Below are 15,411 nucleotides of genomic sequence, written 5' to 3'. Positions count from 1 at the left end.
CACCAAACTGTAAATCATCCAGCTGAGGTGAGTGATTTTTGCACCAGACATTGTGCCAAGCCCTGGGGTAAACAAGACCTCCTGCCTGGCCCCCTGTTCTGGGTGCACAGTTGACTGCACAAGAACATGCTCTGCAACAAAGGATCAAAACAAGCCCAGAGAAAAGAGTCTCTAAGGGGATGACTGTGTGAGCTCAGCTCTTGGCTTGGGCCTTGTGGAGGGTACAAGAAATGAGCACATCTTTTGTGCCCTCTCTTGGTGTGGATCCAAGCCTTCTGGCTGTGTGGAGTCATCATTTAATATTTATTTATTTGTTTTTTCTTTGAGACAGGGTCTCACTCTGTTGCCCAGACTGGAATGCAGTGGTGTGATCACAGCTCACTGCAGCCTGTACCTCCTGGGCTCAAGCAATCTTCCCACCTTAGCCTCCTGAGTAGCTGGAACTACAGACACACACTACCATTCCTGGGTAACATTTTAAAATGTTTTGTAGAGATGAGGTGTCACAATGGTGCCCAGGCTGGTCTCCTGGGCTCAAACGATTCTCCTGTCCCAGCCTCCCAAAGTGCTGGGAGCACTTTGGCCACCACACCTGACCATCATTTAGAATTTAAACAACTATCCCATATAGAGATAAAAACCCAGACTTCTCCCTCACGCGGAAAGTTTCAGGGATTCTCAGCAACTTCCTCATTTCCTCAGTTTCTCTTGTCCACTGCACAGATGAGGAAACTGGAGCACAAGGATATTAGATTACTTTCTTGAGGTTAACATTGTTGAATAGAGATGTGGTAGACCAAATAATGTCCCCCACAAAGATGTCCATGTCTTAATTCTGGGAACCTCTGAATATGCTATTCACATGCCAAAGGGACTTCGCTGATGTGATTAAGAATCTTGAGATGGAGGAATTATCCTAGATTATTTGAGTGAGCCCAGTGTAATCACAGTGGTCTCCACAAGAGGAAGGCTGGAGTGGCAGTGTCGGAGATGGGGATGTGATAACAGAAACAGTGTTGGGAGTGATGCAGCCACAAGCCAGGAAATGCAAGCGGCCTCTGGAAGCTGGCAGAAGCAAGGAACACATACTCCCCTAGAGCCCCAGAAGGAACTCGGTCCTGTTGATACCTTGATTATAGCCTCATAAGTCCATTTTGAACTCTCTGACCTTCAGAGCTGTAAGATATTCAATGTATTTTGCTTTAAGCTGCAAAGTTTGTGTAAATCTGTTACAATAGCAACAACAAAGTAATACTATATGTAATGGGCTCCATTCTACCCAGTGGATGGAGTGTGGGTTCCCTACGTGACACTGAGGTGGGAAGACAGATGTGTAAAGGAGAGATTCATTGCACAGGTAAGCCTCTGGGATGCCCTCAATTCTAAAGCCTTTGGCGTAATAGTCATGATCCATTACACTCTTTCTGAATTGCCATGGTCCCCACCTTCCCCTGCCAACCTTCCCCAGCCCCTGGCATTGTGGCTTCCTCTGGTGAGGTCACACTATTCATCTGCACCTTGAATGCTCAGTCCTCAAAGCTATTCCCACTGATTCCTCTACCTGGAGACTGCTTTTCCCCAGGTTCAATTTACTCAAATCATTCTTGTCTTTCGAGGTTAATGACAGCAGGAGGTTTTTATACATCTTGGACAATAGGACTCGGTCTTTTGGGAACTGGACTATTTATAGCATTTGATTTTCTAAAAATCCTATAGGGGAATATAGAAGACTTTGTTCCTTTTTCAGCTATGGGATTGGCACACATCAGATTTTTAAGTCAGATATAGTCTAGTATGCTCCTAGGTGGGTGTGAGGGGTGGGAGAAAGGAGAACGTATTGTTATTGAACATTCCTTTCTGTCAGGTGCTGCAGAAGCCCTTCTCCTTTTTGTGCTTCTTATCCAGGTTGGCGAGCACATGTTTACCAGAATGAGTTCCAGAGCCAGAATGTTCAGCTTCACATTTAAGTGTTGCCAGCTTCTAGCTATCTAACCTAGGGCAACATCTTATCTCTATTCTTTACTTTCCTCATCTATAAAATGAGAATAACAGCACAGGCTTTGTTGTGAGGATCACATAGTTAATGCATTTTTAATATTCTTTTTATTTTATTTTATTTGAGACAGGATCTTGTTCTGTTGCCCAGGCTGGAGTGCAGTGGTGTGATCATGGCAACCTTGAACTCCTCCATGCAACCTTGAATTCCTGGACTCAAGCGATCTTCCCACTTCAGCCTCCCTTGTAGCTGGGACTACAGATGTGCACCACCACACCCTTCTGATTTTTTGTAGTGATGGAGGGTTATCACTATGTTGCCCAGGCTGTTGCCAAACTCCTGGACTCAAGCGACCCTCCTGCCTGGGCCTCCCAAAACACTGGGTTCACAGGTATAAGCCACTGTGCCTGGCCCATTTTTAACACTCTTCAAATGGTCTCTGACTGCTGGAGGATGTGAAACAGCTGCTAGTTGTTATAATAATGATCATCAATGTCATAGTTACAACATCCTTATTTCTTACTCCAAGAAAAAGATTTATTCTCTTCTCTATTTTGGAGGTGATAACACTGAGGCTCACAGAGGTCAATTGCATGTCCAAAGCCACAAGGAGAGTGGATCAGAGCTGACTTTCAATACCAGAGCTCTCTTGTAGTGCCGAGCAATTTCTGAAACTTTATTTTCCTCTGTATGTCCAGGACACACAACACTTGGGCTGCCTCTTCCCAGTGATCTGATTCCCAGGCCCTTGGGCTCTGTCAGTTCAGATTCCCAGCTTGCTCAGAGGCTCTGTCCTTCCATAATGAGTTCCCTGTCAATTACCAGCTCCTGCCCAGCAGCCTCCAGGGCAGTGTGGGCCAATTGTTCTGTCAGGCTGGGGACTGAGCAGAGCGTCTCAATTTGGGCAGCTACTCAGTGGTCAATCACAATCTAAAACAGAGACATTAGGGTGGCCTTATGCCCGGAGATTTCTGGAAACCAGCCAGCCCTTCTCCCCAATAAGACACTCAATTTCTCAGCATGCAGTTTTCTACCAGACTTTTCATGCTAAGCCAAGCTAGTCCTAATTGTAATTGGTTCTGGCTAGTTCCTGCAGGAGCTGTTAAATCTTTTATTTGCTCACTCTCAGGGGAAGTCCTCCACCTTTGGGAACTGCCCTTACATCCCTGAGAAAAGGTGTCTCCCCTGACCCTTACTGGATCACATTCTTTCACTCCTGTCCCACCTCACCCTAGCCATCAGCAGTATCTTTAAATGGACATTATTTTTAATCTTCTAGAAAAATTAGTGTGCCCTGATTTCTTTGATAGACCTTAAGCCTAGGGCTCCAGACATCTGCTTCTCTGTAGGGAGTATTTGCTGGCAAATCGACCTTCTATTCAATAAGGAGTAGCCAATAGAAGCCCTGCCAAATTATCCTTGCGCTTTCTACAGCTTTCATTGGAAGTTTATGGGGTTCAACATGCGTTGTCACTAAGTTTAAATGGCGCATTGATTTAGGATTTACCTCTTAGCTGGAGCTGGTTTCTCATCAGCCCGGGATCCTAGTAACTGTACAGAGCTGAAACTGTCTATGGTCACAAAACACTTGTCACAGCTATGATCCTATTTGGTCCTGAGAGTAAGTCTTCTGAGTAGCAGTTATTAGTATCTCTGTTTACCAGGTGAGGAAATGGGGCTCAGAATAGTTAAGTAATTTGCCCCAAGACCACACAGTTATGACAGACCCAGGATTTAAACCTGATGTCATTTGTATGCCAAGCTTCTTGTTCTTTTTACTGTGTCCATTTTCAATTGTCTGTTCATTTATTCCAAGCCTATTTATTGAGCGCTTACCAGACAATGATCTAGGCCCCAGGAGCCCAGCAGCAATGAAATGGTTTCCACCCTGGGGGAGAAAAGCAATGAACAGACAATATTGGAAAGTGGTAATTGCTCTGCAGAGGATTTAAATAAGGTGAGGCTGGTGGAAGTGTGAATGGGGACAGCCTCTGTAAAGAGCAATTGGGCAATAGCTAACAACATTTAAAATGTGCATCGACTTTGATGTGACAGTTTGGGTCCTAGGTAATTTATCCTACAAACATGTTAGCACATAGGCAAAGCAACTGATACGTGTACAAGGATATTTACTGCATCATTGAACTAGCAAAAAAAAAAAGGGAGCGGGGGAGCTAATGTAAATGTCCATCAATAGAGAACACAGTGTATCCCTACAATAGAGTCCACTGGAACTATTAAAAAGAGTAAGGCAATTTATAAATAGATAGATGGATAGAAATACAACAAGACATCTAAGATGTTTTGTCAACTGAAAAAAGCATCTTATAGAACAGCATATTGAGTGTGCTGCCATTTAATTATGGGAAAAATCAAACAAAAGAATACATGTATGTTATTAATCACATAGACCACAGGAAGAAAGACTGTGTGAGAAAGTGGGGACAAAATTTACCTCCAGGGACAATTGCGATGGCTGGAGAAAGGAGAAGGAAAAAAATGTTTGCTTTTTTTCCCTCCTTATATAACCTTTGCTATCTTTTGAATGTACATTTACTGCTTATTCGAGAACATACATTACATTTATTTGTCATTATTATTATTTCAATAATTTTTGGAGAACGGGGGGTGTTTGGTTACACAGATAAATTCTTTAGTGGCAATTTCTGAGATACTGGTGCATCTGTTACCCGAGCAGTATACATTGTACCCACTGTGTAGTCTCTCACTCCTCACCCCCATCCCAATCTTCCCCCTGAAGTTTCAGAGTTCATTATATGATTCTTATAATTTGCATCCTCATGGCTTAGATCCTACTTGTAAGTGAGAAAATATGATGTTTGGTTTGCCATTCCTGAGTTACTTCACTTAAAATAATGGCCTCCAACTCCCTCCAGGTTGCTGCAAGTACCGTTATTTTGTTCCTTTTAATGACTGAGTAGTATTCCGCGGTATGTATATGCCGCACATTTTCTTTATCCACATGTTGATTGATGGGCATTTGGGCTGGTTCCATATTTTTGCAATTGCGAATTGTATTGCTATAAACATGCATGTGCAAGAGTCTTTTTCATGTAGTGAATTCTTTTCCTCTGGGTAGATAGCCAGTAGTGGGATTCCTGGATCAAATGGTGAACCTACTTTTAGTTATTTAAGGAATCTCTACCCACTATTGTCCATAGTGGTTGTACTAGTTTACAGTCCCACCAGTAGTGTGTTTCCTTTTCACCATACCCACGCCAACATCTATTATTTTTTAATATAGCCATTCTTGCAGGAGTAAGATGGTATCACATTGGGGTTTTGGTTTGCATTTCCCTGATAATTACTGATGTTGAGCATTTTTTTCATATGTTTATTGGCCATTTGCATATATTCTTTTGAGAATTTTCTATTCACGTCGTTACCCAGTTTTTGATGAAATTATTTTTTTTTTTCTTGCTGATTTGTTTGAGTTCCTTATAGATTCTGGATATTATCTCTTTGTCATATGCATAGTTTGCAAAGATTTTCTACCACTCTATGGGTTGTCTGTTTGCTGATTATTTCTTTTGCTATGCAGAAGCTTTTTAGCTTAATTAGGTTCCATCTATTTATCTTTGTTTTTGTTGCCTTTGCTTTTCCGTTCTTTGTCATGAACTCTTTGCTTAAGCCAATGTCTACGAGAGTTTTTCTAATGTTATCTTCTAGAATTTTTATGGTTTCAGGTCTTAGATTTATGTCTTTCATCTATCTTGAGTTGATTTTTGTGTAAGGTGAGAGATGAAGATCCAACTTCATTCTTCTACCTGTGGCTTGCCAATTATCCAAGCACCATTTGTTGAATAGGGTGTCCTTTCCCCACTTTATGTTTTTGTTTGCTTTGTCAAATACCAGTTGGCTGTAACTATTTGACTTGATTTCTAGGTTCTCTATTCTGTTCCATTGGTCTACATGCCTGTTTTTATACCAGTACCATGCTGTTCTGGTAACAAAAGTCTTGTGGTAAAGTTTGAGGTTGGGTAATGTGATGCCTCCAGATTTGTCTTTGTGCTTAGTCTTTCTTTAGCTGTGCAGGCTCTTTTTTGGTTCCACATGAATTTCAGGATTGTTTTTTTCTAGTTCTGTGAATAATGATGATGGTATTTTGATAGGAATTGCATTGAATTTATAGATTGCTTTTGGCAATATGGTCATTTTCACAACATTGATTTTACCCATCCATGAGCATGGGATGTTTTGGGTCATGTATGACTTCTTTTAGCAGTGTTTTGTAGTTTTCCTTGTAGAGATCTCTCACCTGTTTGGTTAGGTATATTCCTAAGTATTTTATTTTATTTTATTGCAGCTGTTGTAAAAGGAGTTAAGTACTTTATTTGATTCTCAGCTTAGTTGCTGTTGGTGTATAGCAGTGCTACTGGTTTGTGTACATTGATTTTGTATCCTGAAACTTTACTGAATTCATTTATCAGATCTAGGAGCTTTTCAGATGAGTTTTTAGGGTTTTTGAGGTATACAATCATATCATTGGCCAAAAGTGACGGTTTTATTTCGTGTTTACCAATTTAGATGCTATTTCTTTCTTTCTCTTGTCTGTTTGTTCTTACTAGGACTTCCAGTATTATTTTGAACAGAACTGGTGAAAGTGGGCATCCTTGTCTTGTTCCAGTTCTCAGGAGGAATCCTTTCAACTTTTCCCCATTCAGTGTAATGTTGGTTGTGGATTTGTCATAGATGTCATTTATTACCTTAAAGTATGTCCCTTTTATGCTGATTTTGCTGAGAGTTTTAATCATAAAGTGATACTGGATTTTGTCAAATGCTTTTTGTGCATCCATTGAGACAATCATATGATTTTTGTTTTTAATTCTGTTTGTGTGATGAATTGCATTTATTGACTTGTGTACACCAACTCTGCATCCCTGGTATGAATTCTACTGGATTATGGTGGATTATCTTTTTGATATGCTGTTCAATTCAGTTAGCTAGTATTTTGCTGAGGATTTTTGCATCTGTGTTCATTAGGGATGTTGGTCTGTAATTTTCTCTTTTTGTTATGTACTTTCCTGGTTTTGGTATTAGGGTGAGAATGGCTTCATAGAATAGTTTAGGAAGGATTCCTTCTTTCTCTATCTTTTGAAATAATTTCAGTAGAATTGATACCAATTCTTTGAATGTCTGATATAATGCAGCTGTGAATTCATCTGATCCTGGACTGTTTTTATTGGCAATTTTTAAAATTAGTGTTTCAATCTTGCTGTCTTTATTGGTCTGTTCAGAGTTTCTATTTCTTCTTAGTTTAAATCTAGGAAGGTTGTATATTTCCAGGAATTTATCTGTTGCTTCTAGGTTTCCTAGTTTGTGTGCATAAAAATGTTCATAGTAGTTGTGAATGATCTTTTGTATTTCTGTGGTATTGGTTGTAATATCTCCCATTTCACTACCAGTTGAGCTTATTTGGATCTTCTCTCTTATTTTCTTGGTTAATCTTGCTAATGGTGTATCAATTTTGTGAATTTTTTAAAAGAACCAGCTTCTTGTTTTATTTCTCTCTTTTTTGTTTGTTTGTTTGTTTGTTTCAGTTTAATTTGGTTCTGCTCTGATCTTTGTTATTTCTTTTCTTCTGCTGGGTTTGGGTTGTTTGGTTGAACAAAAGAAATGATTTGTTTTTTCTTGTTTTTCTAGTTCCTTGAGATAGAAGCTTAGAGTCTATTTGTGCTGTTTCAGACTTTTTAATGTAGGAATTTAATGCTATAAACTTTCCTCTTAGTACTGCTTTTGCTGTTTCCCAGAGGTTTTGATAGGTTGTGTCACTATTGTTGTTCAGCTCAAAGAATTTTCAAATTTCCATCTTCATTACATTGTTGACCCAGAGATCTTTCAGGAGCAGACTATTTAATTTCCATGTATTTGTGTGGTTTTGAGGATTCCCTTTGGATTTAATTTCAAGTTTTATTCCATTGTAGTCTGAGAGAGTACTTGATATAATTTCAATTTTCTTAAGTTTATTGAGCCTTGTTTTGTGGCCTGTCATATGGTCTATCTTGGAGAATGTTCCATTTGCTGATGGAAAGAATGTGTATTCTGCAGTTGTTGGGTAGAATGTTCTGTACATAGCTGTTAAGTTCTTTTTTTTTTTTGTGGAATATACTTTAAGTCCACTGTTTCTTTTTAAACTGTTGTTGTTTTAAATCTGTTTTACAATTAAATACATATTTCCCATACAATCCAGCAGCCCTACTCCCAGTTCATTCAGGAGAAATAACAATCTATGTTCATACAAACACCTATATGTGAATATTCACAGTGGTTTTATTCATAATCACCAAAAATTCCAAACTGTCCAAATGTCCTTCTACTGGATAATGGATAGACAAAATATGATACCTTCATACAGTGAAAAAAAAAATCCATTTTGTCTAAGAATAGCTACTCCTGCTCACTTTTCCATTTGCATGGAATATCTTTTTCCACACCTTTACCTTAAGTTTATGTGAGTTCTTATGTGTTAGGTGAGTCTCTTAAAGACAGTATATACTTGGTTAGTGGATTTTTATCCATTCTGCCATTCTGTACATTTTAAGTGGAACATTTAGGCCATTTACATTCAATGTTAGTATTGAGATGTGAGGTACTGTTTTATTCATCATGCTAGTTACCTGAATACCTTTTTTTCATTGTGCTATTGCTTTATAGCGCCTGTAAGATTTATACTTTAAGAAGATTCTATTTTGGTGTATTTTGAGTTTTTTTTTCAAGATTTAGAATTCCTTTTAGCATTTCTTGTAGTGCTGGTTTGGTAGTCACAAATTCTCTCAGCATTTGTCTGAAAAAGATGTTATTTCCTTCATTTATGAAGTTTAATTTTGCTGGATACAAAATTCTTGGCTGATAATTATTTTGTTTAAGGAGGTTAAAGATAAGACCCCAATCCCTTCTGGCTTGCAGAATTTCTGCTGAGAAATCAGCTGTTAATTTGATAGGTTTTCCCTTATAGATTACCTGATGCTTTTGCCTTATAACTCTTAAGATTCTTTCCTTTATCTTGACTTTAGATAACCTGATGACTATGTGCCTAGGTGACGATCTTTTTGCAGTGAATTTCTAGGGTATTCTTTGAGTTTGTTATATTTGAATGTCTAGATATGTAGCAAGAACAGGGAAGTTTTCTTGATTATCCTCTCAACTAAGTTTTTAAAACTTTTATATTTTTCTGCCTCCTCAGGAACATCAGTTATTCTTTTGTTTGGTCATTTAACATAATCCCAAGTTTCTTGGAGGCTTTGTTCTTTTCTTTTTTTTTTTTTTTGACATGGTTTTACTCTGTCACCCAGGTTGGTGTGCAGTGGCACAACCTCTGCCTCCCAGGTTCAAATGATTCTCCCACTTTACCCTCCCAAGTAGCTGGGACTACAGGTGCGCACCACCTTGTCTGACTAATTTTTGTATTTTTTGGTAGAGACGAGGTTTCATCATGTTGGCCAGTGTGGTCTAAAACTCTTGACCTCAAGTGATCCTCCTGCCTCAGCCTCCCAAAGTGCTGGGATTACAGGTGTGTTCATTTTTATTTGTCTTTATTTAATTGGGTTAGTTCGAAAGCCTTGTCTTTGAGCTCTGAAGTTCTTTCTTCTATTTGTTTAATTCTATTGTCAAAATGTTCCAGTGTGTTTTGCATTTCTCTAAGTCTGTCTTTCATTTCCAGAAGTTTTGATTGTCTTTTCTTTAAGATACCTGTTTCTCTGGAGACCTTTTCATTCATATCCTGTATTGTTTTTTAAATTTCTTTAAGTTGTTTTTAAGGGAAGGAGTATTAAGCTACTCAGAGCAGCTTAATTATCAACCTTCTTAATTCTCTATCTGGCAATACAGAGATTTTATCTTTGTTTAGATCCATTGCTGGAAAGATAGTGTGATCTTTTGACGGTGTTATAGAACCATGTTTTGTCGTATTACCAGAATTACTTTTCTGGTTCCTTCTTAATTGGGTGGACTGTTTCTGTGGAAAGATCTGAAACTCAAGCACTGCTGTTCAGATTTTTTAGTCCCATGAGTTGATCCCTGGATATAGTGCTCTCCTGCTTCCTCTAGTGATGGGGCTTCCTGAGAACTAGACTGCATTGATTGTCATTGCTCTTCTGGATCTAGCCACCCAGCAGGGCTACCAGGTGCTGGGCTGGAAAATGTGCTGGGAAGTGTCTGCAAAGAGTCCTGTGATGTGATTTGTGTTCAGGTGTCCCAGCCGTGGATAATAGCACCTGTTCCAGTAGAGGTGGCAGCGGAATGAAGTGGACTCTGTAGGAGTCCTTGGCTGTAATTTTGTTTAGTGTATTGGTTTTCTCAGATGCTGATTATGCTAGCAGTGAAGTTGTTACATGGGCAGACTGAGGACCTCTAATTAGCCACGGTATTGTAGATGGTGGAATTAGCTGTTGTTTTCTCCTTCTTTGGAGCAGGGTTGTTCTGTTATGAGTTGCTGTAATGGTTTGAGTTGGTTGACCTCCAGCCAGGAGGTGGCACTTCAAAAAAGCACCAGCTGCAGTAGTAGAAAGGGCATATAGTCCTGCCCTACATTGGCCAGGATAAGTACTGGGGTTTCTCAGGTGATGGGCAGGGCTATGTTTCTTCTAACAGTTTATACTTTTGTCTTGAGCTACTAGGGCAGATAGAGGAAAGCCATCAGGTGGGGGCAGGGTTGGGTCTGAGCTCAGACTCTCCTTCAGCAGAGCTTGCTGCAACCACTGTGGGGGATTTGGGGTAGTTCTCAGGCCAATGGAGTTGGTTCCCAGTGGGGGTTATGGCTGCCTCTGTTGCATCATACAGGTCACTAGGGAAGTGGGGGAAAGCTGGCAGTGACAATCCTTACCAAGCTCCCAGGCAGTCAGCAAGGCCAGCTTTACACTTGACATGCCCCAATGGTAGCACTGAGTTTATATCTAGGCAGCCATTGAACAGGGCTGAGATCTTGCCCCAGGTTACAAGCTGAGAAAGCAAGCAAGGCTGTCAGGCCTCATTCCTCCCCACCTACCTGCACCTTTGGCTGTGGTTTCTATACTCATATCTGCACTTACCATTGTTCCCACATGATTCCACTCAGGAAAATTTGTGCTCATTTGAAATTGTTACAAAGTTCAGCTAGGAGCTTCTTTCATCTTGTGGCCCCTCTCCAATTACACTGGCTGCCTTCCCTTCTCCATGGACCCCTGTGAGATAAGGCCAAAAATGGCTTCCCTGGGCTCAAGCTGGGGACAAGGAATGCCTATAGGGCTTTTCCTACTGCTTCTTCTACTTTTACATTTCGTTTGGCTCTCTAAATCCTTGTCAGCTATAAGTAAGGTTAAATCCTTCTCCCGTGATCTGGATTTTCAGGTTCCTAATGGGAATGTGTGTTCAGAGGCAGATGGTTTTTTTTCTCTCATGCTTTCAAAACTCACAGAGTTTTGGCTGTTCTGTGGAGTTTGCAGAGCTGCTTCTTTCAAAGGTTCTGTGAATTCTTTCAGTTTTCCTGATATGTTCCTGTGGTTGTTCTTGGAGCAAAAGTTCACACAGCAAGTATCCACATACTGTTCTGTCCATTTGAGCAGGAGCTGCAGGTTAGTCCTGTCTCCTGCCCATCATATTCTCCCTCTCTCCCATACATTACATTTATAAAGAGGTCAGTGTGAGCGATTAGTAGTTGATCAATGAAGATTTCTCTGTAGATGTGAGGTCACAGTAAGCTTTGAATGAGAAAAGGAGACAGCCATATGCCAGTTAGAGGCTAAAACTTCCTGGCAGAGGGAACAGCTTATATGAAAGCCGGGAGTCTGAATGAGCTGGTCATGAGGAACTGGAAGACAACCAGTGTTGAAGAGCTGAGGAGGTGAGGAAAACAGCCACATGAGATTACCCTAATGATATTGGCTGGGCACAGACTATATATAAATGTTTTTATCAACCAGTATAAGAAATTTGGGCTGTTTTCTTTTGTTGTTGTTGCTGTTTTTGAGACAGGATCTTGCTGTCACCTAAGCTAGAGTACAATGGTACAATCACAGTTGAGGGAAACCTTGGCTCCTGTGCTCAAGGGATTCTCCTGCCTCAGCCTCCCAAGTAGCTGAGAGTGCAGGTGCATGCCACCACACCTGGCTATTTATTATTATTATTATTATTATTATTATTATTATTATTATTATTATTACTTTGTATAGACAAGGTATCACTAGGTTGCCCAGGCTGGTCTTGAACTCTTGGTCCCAAGTGATCCTCTTGCCTCAGCCTCCCAAGTAGTTAGAACTACAGGTTTGTGCCACCACACTTAGCTAATTTTTTATTTTTATTTTTTTGTAGAGACAGCATCTTACTATGTTGCCCAGTCTGGTCTTGAAGTTTTGGGCTCAAGTGATTCTTCTACCTCAGCCTTCCAATGTGCTAGGATTGCAGACATGAACCTCTGCACCTGGCCAAAAGTTTGGACTTTTTTCTCCCCAGTTTCCACAGGCTTTATTGGTAAATAGACTTTAGAAAAGAATAATTCATCCTATGGTTTCCACATCAGTGGTATGGAAAGCCATGCCCAGGGTTATGTCAAACAGTGCTGCAGGTACAGCTGCTTTGTCTACCCCTTGTGCAGGGATCCCGTCCTAAGCACCAGACTTGTAGTCAGCCAATTCTTCAGCCTTCACGCATAGGCTGATTTCTTTTTCAGCACTTTTTACTGACTCATTGCCATGATATTCCTGCCAACTTAAATCCAGACATCCCCGCATATGGTGCTCAGCTTAGACTGCACTGGATTAGTGTTCCCAAGCCAGGAGTTTGCATTCTGTTCCAAGGATGATGAGAAGACATTGATGGATTCTAAACAGGCAAAAGCCAGTTCTAATTTATGTTTGAAAGTGATTATTCTGCTGGGGTGAAGAAGGAGTTGAAAAGGACTAGAGAAGTAGCAAGAAAAACAGCTGGAAGCTACTGCATTCATCCACAGGAGACGTGATGGTGGCTTCACCAGGGGACGAGGTATGACGACTAGAAAATGCACAGATTTGGAGTAGGTTTTGGAGTTAGGGCAACTAGACTTGCTTATTGAAAGACTGAGAGTGGAGTCTGTGCAAAAGAGAATCTCAGATAATTTCTACTGTTTTGGCTTGAGCAACTGGATACCATGTACCATGGTGAAGAAGACTTGGAAAGAACAGATCTGGAGAAGAATCAATAGTTCCATTTCGATCACGTTAACTCTGGCATTCCTACTGAGATCAACATTCCTCCTGAGACACAATATCTATGTGGAATGTCCAGTACACCTTTGTGCATAAGTAGTCATAAAGTTAGGGAAGGGTAAGGACTGGAAACAAGAACTTGAGTACTTACATAATATTTATGACCATAGGAACAAATAAGAGAGTTTAGTGAAAGAGAAAGGCCTTAGGAGTCTCCAAATTCGCTGAGTCAAGCAAAGACACAAGATCAAGGAAATGATACTGAAGGAATGGGAAAAGGATAGAATCAGCCAGTGAGTTAGGAGGGATATTTGAGAAGTGTGCGTGATGGAAGTCAAGAGAAGGGCAGAAGGACATGATACTTGAAAGAGGAAGTGATCAGCCAGGTTAACTTCTGCTAAGTGATTATTGGAGACCATGCAGGAAAAAAGTCTTTGTTTGGTCGTGAGGACAGAAACCCAACCAAAATGAACCAAGGAGAGGACTGAAGGTGAGCAAATGAAGATGGTCACACAGTTTTCAAATACCCTTCAGTGAAGGGAAGTGGATAAATAGGATGGAGCTAGAAGTACTATAGAGGCAAAGAAGATTTTTGTTTGTTTTATTTGTTCTAAATTATAGAGATGCTAGAACATTTGGTGTGCTAATTGGGATGATCCTGTAGAGAGGGCATGGCTTAGCATGCAGACAGGAGAAAGAGGATATAAGAGCAGTAGCAAAGTCCTTGAGTAGATGAGGTTAAATGATGTCTACAGAAACAAGTGGAGGCTTTACCTGTAAGCATCAGAGACACTTTTTTTTTTCATAAGACGAGGGAATATTGAGAGGATGTGAGTAGGTGGTTGGGACGAGTGAAGAGAAAATGAATGGGGTTTTGTATAACTCTTTTTGTATTCTCAGTGAATGTAAGGTACACACACACACACACACACAAAGTAGCAAGCAAAGTCACAATTTGGGAATGATGTGGAGGACGGGACATAAGGTTGTAGGGTCTCAGTAAGAGAGAAGAATATTTAAAAAGTCATCACTTGGGAAAGTAGAAAGAGTGGCAGGAATTCAGTAACATTTTGCATGCTGTCTGAAATCCATCACCCTGAATTTAGAGTTAGGTCAGTCAGCAAGGTAGTGTGTTTTCCTCCAGCAATATTGGATATCAAAGAGGATACCTGCCTCACCTCTCAAGACTGTGCAAAGTACTGATTCTACATCTGTTGACTCTTACAAAAATAGAAGCTGGGATTGCTATTACAGTTTGGAATGGGGGTTGTCCGTGAGCTTGGCTCAGTGTTGGCTTTTGGTATTTGTATTTAAGTGAATGATTTCTCAACCCTTTATTGCAATCTTCTCTCTCTCTCTCTCTCTCTCTCTTTCTCTCTCCCTCTCTCTCCCTCTTTACCTCTCTGAAGTGTAGGCCACTACATGAAGGAAGAAGTGAATTAATGAGGAGTTGGCTCTGATCAGGTAAGAATGATGGAGAGAGAGAGGAAGACAGAGAAGTTAAGGATATTTTCAAGGAAGTGATTCCATTGACGGACCATGGTCCCTGAGATAGATAAGGAGAAAAGTGAGGGTGCACATGAGGTACTTAAAATAATAGATTGGTAAGGTTAATGAATTCTTCAGAAATTGTTGCAATGGGTACACTAGTTAGGTAATAGGATGTAACAAGGAGTTAGTGGCTTGGAATAGAATGTCAGATGGGTGCAGTTGTGGTAACAAGGTCAAGAATATGACCATAAAATTGTGTAGCTGAGAAGATAGAGGTGTAGATTATTGGAGGTGAGGCAAAGGTGATTTGATTGATCACATACGGATATATAAGTCTTCATGAATCAAGATAATATTAAAGAAAAGGAAGACAATGAGCCAAGACCCAATGTTAACCATGAATGAATACACTAATGGAGAGTCAGCAAGCTGGTGTGTTTGCCTTCAGTAATATTCAACTGATCAAGTATAGGCCACTGCTTGGGTGAAGAATGACTTAGTGAGGTTTGGGTTTGACCAGGTAAGAATGACAGAGGAGGGGACAAAGAGTTAAGGTATTTTTGAGGAAGTGATTCCAATGAGAAGCCATGGTCCCCGAGGCAGATGAAGAAGGAAGTATGTGACATGTGATGCATTGGTATATGCCAACACGAAGAGCACTGGAGGACAGGGATCTGATGGCATAGACTTCTAAAGAAATGAAGTTTTGGAAAATGGAGATCTCTTTCTCTCTCTGCAATGATTCAT

At 40.3% G+C, this 15,411-nt stretch overlaps 1 long non-coding RNA gene across 1 annotated transcript; it reads right to left on the bottom strand.

The window, feature by feature from the left end:
* Positions 1-2,089: 2,089 nt before the first annotated feature.
* LOC105509046 lies at positions 2,090-3,886 on the bottom strand. Its single transcript, XR_001001371.1, has 3 exons — positions 3,833-3,886; positions 3,504-3,649; positions 2,090-2,926 (listed from the first exon to the last, which is right to left on the bottom strand). It is a non-coding gene; the product is annotated as an uncharacterized LOC105509046 (long non-coding RNA).
* Positions 3,887-15,411: the final 11,525 nt, after the last annotated feature.

This window comes from Colobus angolensis, unplaced genomic scaffold (assembly GCF_000951035.1).
Source record: "Colobus angolensis palliatus isolate OR3802 unplaced genomic scaffold, Cang.pa_1.0 Scaffold17, whole genome shotgun sequence".
Taxonomy (NCBI): Eukaryota; Metazoa; Chordata; class Mammalia; order Primates; family Cercopithecidae; genus Colobus; species Colobus angolensis.
This window is presented reverse-complemented; position numbering and strand designations above follow the sequence as displayed.